Raw genomic sequence first — 9,249 nt, forward strand, 5'->3', positions numbered from 1 at the left:
ACCAGAGCTGAATTTGAGGTTCAATGATGGTCCAAGGTTCAATGTATCCTTTGAGCTGGCCAAATATCCTCCTCCTCTTCTTAGTCCTCTATTCCTCCTCCTCAAAGCAATGTAAAGGGAATGCACACTGATTATGGTTTCCAAAAACATTGTTAGATCAGGCCGATCAAATGAAGGAACACTTCCATTCATTCCGATTTGCACAACTCATATTTCAAAACACGGTGCCACAAACCGGTCCATCAACAATCTCTGCGAGCAAATGTAAAACATGCGGCCTTCGATTACAATGCCAACCAGACAACACTTGTAGTGTAAATATGCCTGGATATTAGATGTATAACTTGAGTGTTTTGACATGACTTCAATTTCATTTCCAAGATCTTTTATTTCCATCACTCATATTAATTGGTAAATATGAAAATGAATCGTCCCAAGTGGAACAGACGCTCGTTTCCCGATTTAGGTCTGGCGAAGTTGGGCTGCATGAGGTGAAGGTTGGGGGGGGGGAGTCGGTTTAGGGGATTTAAAGGGACTGACTGACATCGTCATCACTTCAACAATTCTTCCATACTTCGTCGTAGACGAGCTAAAAATGGATTCCACTGTTTAGGTGATATAATTTACTAGTGAAAATATTGTGACAAATAAAAGAAAGTTATCAAGCACTTCCTTTGGACACCGAGTTCGATTGTTTCCTCTCCAGCAGTGAATACTTGTAAATCCTGAAACGAGAATCCATGTACATACATGAAGGCAATCAATTAGGTGAACATTCGACATATTTCAGACGAGTTCAGTTACTGTATCAACATATCATTCAGCAGCGACTCAAGGCTTGTGATTGAGCCTGTAAACACTCCGATCGGACAGGGACATTGGCACACTCCCAAAAATCTTTACCTTCCCATTTTGTAAACATGTGAAATATGCATAAACTCCTCCATGAGCCGGAACCTGAGGAGAAAAAAATCCAAGAGTGATACTCACTTGTCATAAACAGAACCAGACACCCCATCCCTGTGATGATTCTTTTGGTTCTCCAGGTTATTTGTGTCCTTTCCCAAGCAGAGGATGAGAAATCCCAAAGTTCTGGTTTTCTTTGTGTATTCAAGGTTCCTTCAAAGATCTTCAGTGTAGAAATTAACACCTTGGACACACCAAGCATCAAAAGGAAGAAAGGTTAAGGATACCGTTACTTTGGTTCCTCTTAATATCGAGGAATACACATTTTTCATGAGGGATACTCCAACACAAATGTATTCCATTTTCAGGAATATCAACACTCCATTGGAAAGTCCGTTATCATGGTGGATTCTTTCAATGAGTCTTCGGTACATTTCGTACTTTGACACAAATGCATTGTTTTATCACACATCAACCTCTCTTGGTTGGAGGCCGAGTCAGTGTTAGTGTGCAACCAACACAGGTAGATCGGTGTACTCCATTTTCAATCATTTCATTCCACCCACCCGTGTCCAATCATCCATCCCCAGCTCCAACAACGCTTCCCCACCCCCACCTTGAGGTCACATGCGCTCTCACAAGAACTCTCACCTGGTTAACCTTTGCAAGGCTAAACTGAATGCTCACCTTCCATCCTTGATCCTACTTTTCTTTCTGTAGTGTGTGTACCTGTCTGAGTCTGAGGATTCATGCTCTTCCCTTCCACTTTTCCCAAGACTGATGATGTCCATCACCACCTTTCGGCTTCTCCGACACTCACTCCTGATCTCTGATAATGCTGCTACCACCCCACCCACATGGTTTTTCCCCTCACAGCATTCCCTTTCTCATACTGCAATGGATTTATGTATTTTCCACTTTTTTTGATGCATACTTTACTCTGCCTGGATGTCAGACCGATTAATCAAAGTTAAATATTTTATTTATCACCGTTGATCAAGTGAAATTGCCTGCTGTTGGCTTAGTTGTTAGGGTGGCGTCTTGGGACCGCAGGGTCCTGAGTTCAAGCACCGTTGGCCGCTAAACTAAAATACACCAGGAAGTTGACTCAGCCTGTCATCCTTCCGAGGTCGGCAAAATGAGCACCAGTGTTCTGGTAAGGGGGACACTGCATCAGCGGCATGGCCGCGTCCCCCAACCAATGATGCAACCAGCAGGTACAGGCAACACTCAATAGAGAGAGTGATAGAGATCAAGTGAAATGAATCGAAAAACGAAACCATGTGAGATAGGAAGAGTGGATTACCAGGAGGTTGTGTCATTGGGTGTAGTGCATGGCAATATCGGTGCTGAGGTTACGGATGTCCATCAACTCGGCAAACACATTGGGGGTACCCTGAGTGAAAAACAACACTGGGAACCTGTTGTGTTTGCGTCGTATCCTGGCAGACAATGAGGCGAAAATCAAAGCAGGTGTGACAGCAAAGGTTGTACAAGAGGGGAGTCCCTCCAAGCATCAATCAAAACATCCCCTCCAAACATGTGGATCAGTGTTTGTGAGTGATGACAAAGTTGAATCTAACCCTTTCTAACAGCAAGTAACTTGAGTACGTGGCTCTGCGGACCCAAGTCACCAATTCTATTGGAACCACTTTATATTTGTTAACTTTGGACTCAATGATTACACACAAGAACATACAGCGATTAAAACTGGTGTACAGTCGCTTTTGCTACTTCACTGGATGTTAAAATTGGTTGGAATTGACTTGGAACTTCCAATAATGAAGGATCATGAAGGATAACGAAGGACCCCCAGGGAGAATATTTTATTGATACCTCTGATGTCATACATCACATGCCATGGCAGTAATATTGTATGAAAGGGAAAAATTTGGACATCTTCTTCTCCAAAACCATCCAACAAAAAAATTTTGAAACCAGTCACATGTCATCATCTCCCTATGGGGTATATCAGGTGATAACAATGATGTCATCGGTGAAGTGGTATTCCAGACAGAAGTTGAATCAAAATCTGAAACTTCATATATCTGATCGACGATGTGTCAAGAATTTAATTTACTAGTGCATGCCCGTAGATTCGTGGCCGTACGTGCAAACCCTCCCCCCCCCCCAAAAAAAACCTCAAACCGCGTGCCAGAAACAACAACCACACAAGCCGTTCCTTCGCTTTTACGTGCCCGTACATCCCACCCGTACTTCTTTTACGTGCCCCCGGCTGTACGTGCAATATATATATATATATATATATATATATATATATATATATATATATATATATATATATATATATATATATATATACATATATATATATATATATATATACATATATATATATTGTTGTGGTTACCAAATTCGCAAACCACCATTCAGGTCCCTTAGGTGAGATATCTCGGTAAGTACATGTGTAGTTAGGCCCAAACCCGTTGTCTAGTGGGAATACATGTCATTTATGCGTGCTGCGACTCTTCAGGATAGCCGTTTTTCTTTTACTATCTTTATTTTGGACCAACCGCCATTGTTACCACCACCAACCACATCAACCACCCACCGCGGCGCCGCTTCACGTCACACCTCGCAACCGTCGCATCGCCACCGTTCTTGCGCCGCTTGTGGGTACCGGTGTTGGACTCGTGCAGGGCGCGCGCCGAACAGCGTGTACAAAACCACGGATTTTCTGCTTCAAAACGGATCAAAAACGACACACGCCCACTTTTGTGCCGTCCAATCGGTGAGCGAGGGGCGATTTGGCCCCGCCTCCAGGGCGTTGGAGGGCGATCGATATATGCAAATTTATGGATCAAAAAGCATTCACGCCCACTTTTTCTCGGGCCAATGGGGAGCGAGGTGAAAGGTCGAAGGGAGGGGGTCAAAGCTGAGAGAGCGAAGCCACGGGGCTTATAAAAGCGACCGCGTTCGTCAGTCAAGGGAACAGAGAGTTAAGACTTCGCGGGCGGTGGAGTTGGGAAGAAGGAGCAAAAAAGGAGCTGGTCGTCGTCGTGTGCGTTGGAGTCGGAGCGGAGGGGACGGAGCTGTGGAGAGGCGGCGAGGGCAGACGAGGGGGTGCTCGCGTCGTGCAGGGAGCTGCACCCCAGGGAGGCCGACAGCACGACCTGGCCGAGGTGGAGACGCTCGTCGCGGGACTCGAGGCAGAGTAGGAATCCTCTATACCCCGAGCATCAGCAACCCCCTCCTGTTTCCCCCCGCGCTGAGATAGTGCGACCAAGGGGGCCCCTTTCCCACCCCCTACCAGACACTGCCCGCGAGGCCCGCGGAGTTGAGGCACCATCGCCGCTCCGCGTCTCATCACCAGACGGGTAGGCCCGACCCGGTCTCGGCCTCAGGCCCGCCTCATCTTTGAGGGTTCTCTATTCTTTTCCTTGGTTTTGGGTATGTGTTGTCGGCGCCGTCTGTGAAGTAAAATTGTATAAGTGTTGCCGTGTGCTCGTGTAATCGGTATTAGATCTGCATTGTCGCATTTGCTTTTTGTGTAAATTGCATTGTGTTTTTCTTTTCTGTGTGCTTTTGGTGGAATTGAATATGTGTGCTTTCCGTTCATCGCGAATAAATGTGCTTTGTGTTGAACTGTTTCCCGCTTCGCTTCGTCATTTCTTTCATTGAATCCTCATCTTGCTTCACGTAAAGGGTTGGTAGTGGGCTGAATACGCCCGATAATTAATCGAACCGTCGAGGTCGACGATAACACCGCTCGGTTATCCCGATAGTACGGAACGGGTCGCTTAAGTGGCCCGTGTCCGAAGTCGACCTGCGGCGAGGTGCGATCGCCCGGTCTACCATCCGCGTGGGTACTTAGGTAGGTCGAATTTGGCGAGCAACCCTATCCCACGCGGGGGCTGATTGGCTCGATCGCGGTGAGACCGAAAGGTCCACCCGTGACTGGTTCCCGGCGTTAGTCCGAGAGGGTCACGACTGGATTGTCCGTCCGGTGGGCGACGTGCCGCGATTCGAGTTACGTGGCCGTCAGCACGCCGGCGGGCGCGAATCCGCAACAATATATATATATATATATATATATATATATATATATATATATATATATATATATATATATATATATATTTATATACTGTATATACTTTAAAACCGCTTGCCAGAAACAAACACACAGGCCGTTCCTTCGCTCTCGCGTGGCTGTACATGCGTGGCCGTATATACAAAAAAAATAAAAAAAACCTCAAACCGCGAGCCAGAAACAACAAACACAAAGGCCGTTCCTTCGCTCTCGCGTGCCCATACGTGCGTGGCCGTACATGCAAAAAAAAAAAAAACTTTCAAACAACTACACAGGCCATTCCTTCGCTCTCATAAACGACGACTGGATTGGGGCATTGTGTTTATCTATTAATGCGGATAAGAAATCGAGAAATTATTAGAATACAGTAAGTCATCACTATCCAAAAGTAGTGCGTGCCCATACGGAATGTTCACATCATTCCACGAATTATCGCTTGCATTGAAGTAACAACTGCTGTGATACTTACACACACAGAGTTAATTAAAATCAAGTTTACCTCCCTGTCTTTGCTTGCCATGACATTCGCTGCCATTTACCATTGGCACTCCTACCCCACGGTAACTAAGGCACCGATCGATCCCCATCGTAACCAGCACGGCACGTGACGTCATCGTCGGCCGGCCGTGCACCGGCCTACGCAGCCACGCCCACACAGCAACCTGTCCTGTGATTGGTTGGTAAATAAATGGCCATAACTTGGGAATCACTTGTCCGATTAATATCAAATCTTGAAAAGGCACATACTCAGGTCCCCAGCAATATAGCTGGCAAGTTTCAATTAGATCGGACCAGTGGTTGTTGGGAAACACCGGTCACAGACACACACACACACACACACACACACACACACAAACACACACACACGCACACATTGCTGGAATTATAGATAGATGAAATGAGGTCAATGAGATGACAAATGAAGGGGTTGAATGCAGACTGCAGAGCAATGATTAAGGAAACCTGTCGTTGTGAATCGTTTTTACCAGCAAATTGAGATGTATTTCGTTGGCAAGCATGTTGAGTGGAGCTGAATTCCTTAGCACTTCCAAAGGCCACAGCGTTCTGACAATTGGAAACAAAAAAAAGTTGTGCACTTTTTTTGATAAATTATTTTTGGAACAATTTTTCTTCAATAAATAAATAATAATAAAAATTGTCTCCATGTACACACCTTGATCTCGTTAGCACCTCTTCATAAACAACATCGCTGAGGAAACGGCGCTTCTTCTTTGTTTCCTCGTCCAGGGCAAGAATACGGAGGCTGCTGGATCTGCCAACGTTTTGATAAATCATTAGTTTTAACCAATTATTCAATTAGCGCCAACGTATTTTGCCTTTTCGCAAGGAAAAACACAAAGAGAAGAGAAGAGAAAAAACCCGTAATGGCGAACGAAACGCAGTTTCTCTTCCCCATCGACCACCGTGACGCAGCAACGCTTCCTGTCATTGGTTGATAAAAAATGGCCGCAGCAACGCTTCCTGTCATTGGTTGATAAAAAATGGCCGCAGCAACGGTTCCTGTCATTGGTTGGTAAATAAATGGCCATAACTTGGGAAGCACTCGTCCGATTAATATCAAACCTTGAAAAGGCACATCCTCAGGTCTCCAGCAATATACCTGGCAAGTTTCAATTTGATCGGACCAGCGGTTGTCGAGAAACAGCGGTCAAAGACACACACACACAGACACACACACACACACACACACACATTGCTGGAATAACAGATAGATGATGACATCAGTCACGTGGTCTGGACGCCATCTTGGTTCGAATCTGAAAACAATATAAAAAACCTTCTCCAGAACCGCGAACAGAGCTGTTGATCACAATTGTGCATGTCCACGTGTAAATGAAGATTCATGTTCGTGTGTTTATGCGTGTACACGCGCTGCCATAATCAGATGTCATCTCCTCATGTACGTGTGGATTTGTTAAACAATATTGATATGTATTAACATGAGGAATTGTACAAATTATATTGCGATTATTCTTGTATTTGTGGACATTAAACGTCGTTATTATTCCATTTTGCTTTCCCTAAAAACCTCAACTCATCCCCTAATTTTGTAATAGTCCTGTCCAGTTAAATATCAGGGAAAATATTTTCAATCGATTCATTACATCACAGTGCTGTCTTTCTTTGAGATGAAGTATTCCCTTGATGTCCTCACAAGTTGATGTGATTTGTCAGAAAAGTGAGATCCCACCCTCAGGTCCCCGTGATGGGTTGTGTGGGCCCATGTTATCTGGGGCTCCATGCAGTGCATAGGTTGCATGGCCCTCACTCTTCTTTCCGGGCCCACGTTGATCTTGGGGTCCACGTTGATATTGGGGTTCAGGGCCTGTGCATTAATCCACCACTGCACGCAGGTGCCAGCCGCAAATGATGACTCATCTCAGATCAAGAGCCATGATTGCTTGAAAAGAAACCCACGATAGCAAAATCAGAACATAATAGGTTGCCCACGATTGGTCGAAACCCACGATATTTTAGGGTTTACTGTAGAATATGTGTAATATGTCACGTATTATATATGTATGATCACGTATCAAATATGTGTGGATATAATGTGCATTATATGTGTAGAAATCAGAATCGTGCGTGTGTAAATCAAGATTGTGTGTGTGTGTGTGTGTGTGTGTGTGTGTGTGTGTGTGTGTGTGTGTGTGTGTGTGTGTGTGTGTGTGTGTGTGTACATGCCGCCACCACCGTGTCATACACTCATCTCCACTTGCAAGTCTTTAAGACTGAACGGAACCTTCCCTGGTCCTGAAGCATCCACCTTCACACCAGCAAGGAACCACGGCTCATGCACCAAACCAAAGATGAATCCGGAACCAAAAGCAAAATCCGAGCTTCCATCCTGGAATCCCAAGGGTAATGACAATCTTGGAGATAGCAATGGTGGTGATAAATTAATTATCAGTGTTGCAAGGCAGAAAAACTTGGTCGAGTAATGCACAATCAGAAAGTCAGTAAATAAATAAATAAAATGAACAAATAGCCGAAGAAAAAGCAAATCAAAGACCGTTGGCCCTTTTTAACATTCCCATCTGATCTCAAGGCTCATGATACGGCAATGCCAGGTTTGAATCCCATTTGCTTTTTCTCCCTTTTCATTATCTACAAACGTTCTTGTAAATCGATTTGAAAGTGCATTCTCCTCACCTCTTTGTCCCACGTGTGATTTATGTACAAGTAAGACCTTGGGTCTTACATCAATTTGAATCATTATTTCATCTGCAGCCTATGGCTGCTGGTTGCATCAATGCTGAGAGCGTGGCAGTGCCACTGATGCATTGCCCCTGTTTTCAGTAAGCTGGTCCTCATTTCGCTGACCTCGGTAGGAAGACATGCTGAATCAACCCACCTGATGTTATTTAATGAGACAATGGGCTCAAATGCAAGTCCCGAAGATCTTCAGTCAATCGTGATTCAAAAATATAAAAATATACATGAATATTTTCGTAATATAAAAGTGAAATGAACAGACTCACTTTCAACTGCAAAAGCCACTTTATCTCAAGACTCAACTCAATATTGAACGTTATCTCAAGACCCATGAAAATATCTGCTGTTCTTTCCTCCGCTTTAATTGGTTTATCTAACCAGATGCGTGTCAAAGTAGACATCTCTCTGACTGTGAGTAGAGAACCTCCTCAGCACCATGGAGTCTGGCATTTCACTCAGGCCGACTGGCTGGGACGTCAAGCAGCCATCAAGCTTCTAGAATCTAGACTGGTCTCCCATCTTCACTTCCTCCAACATCAACTCGTCCTGGGAATTTCTTTTTGAGAAATCTATCTGTATATATATATATATATATATATATATATATATATATATATATATATATATATATATATATATATATATATATATATATATATCTCTCTCACTCACTCTCTCTCTCTCTCTCTCTCTCTCTCTCTCTGTCTCTCTCTCTCTCTCTCTCTCTCACAGATTTATCCCATCTCGTCTTCAGTTGTCCTACCCTTCCTTCCACCCTTGGTACACTGAAGCTTGTGGCAAGGCAGTTGTCCTGAAACAACATGGCTTCGCCTCATGGAAGGGTCATCCAACTGAATGCAATCTCAGTTCCTTCCACAAAGCTCGTAACAAGTGTGTGTCTACCTTCAATGGAGCCAGAAAACAACATCTTTTGAATCTCAAGTCTGAACTCTCAAACCTGTCTCCATCCTCCAAATCCTGGTGGCATCTGGATAAGTCTGTTTCTGGTGTTTGTTCCCCCTCCATCCACTCCATTACCTCAAATGGCCACG

At 44.4% G+C, this 9,249-nt stretch overlaps 1 protein-coding gene across 1 annotated transcript in view; it reads right to left on the reverse strand.

Moving 5' to 3' along the window:
* Nucleotides 1-368: 368 nt before the first annotated feature.
* LOC147007757 (uncharacterized) overlaps nt 369-9,249 on the reverse strand; it is a 14,094-nt gene continuing 5,213 nt past the window's right edge. Inside the window, exons 7-8 of the transcript XR_015053943.1 lie at nt 991-1,150; nt 369-725 (exon numbers count right to left, since the gene is read on the reverse strand). The gene's annotated coding sequence lies outside the window, so the exon portion shown is untranslated. The remainder of the gene's footprint in view (nt 726-990; nt 1,151-9,249) is intronic.

The sequence above is a fragment of the Eptatretus burgeri genome, unplaced genomic scaffold (genome assembly GCF_056783735.1).
Source record: "Eptatretus burgeri isolate ZD-2024b unplaced genomic scaffold, Ebu_testis_v1 Ebu_testis_scaffold_28, whole genome shotgun sequence".
NCBI lineage: Eukaryota > Metazoa > Chordata > Myxini > Myxiniformes > Myxinidae > Eptatretus > Eptatretus burgeri.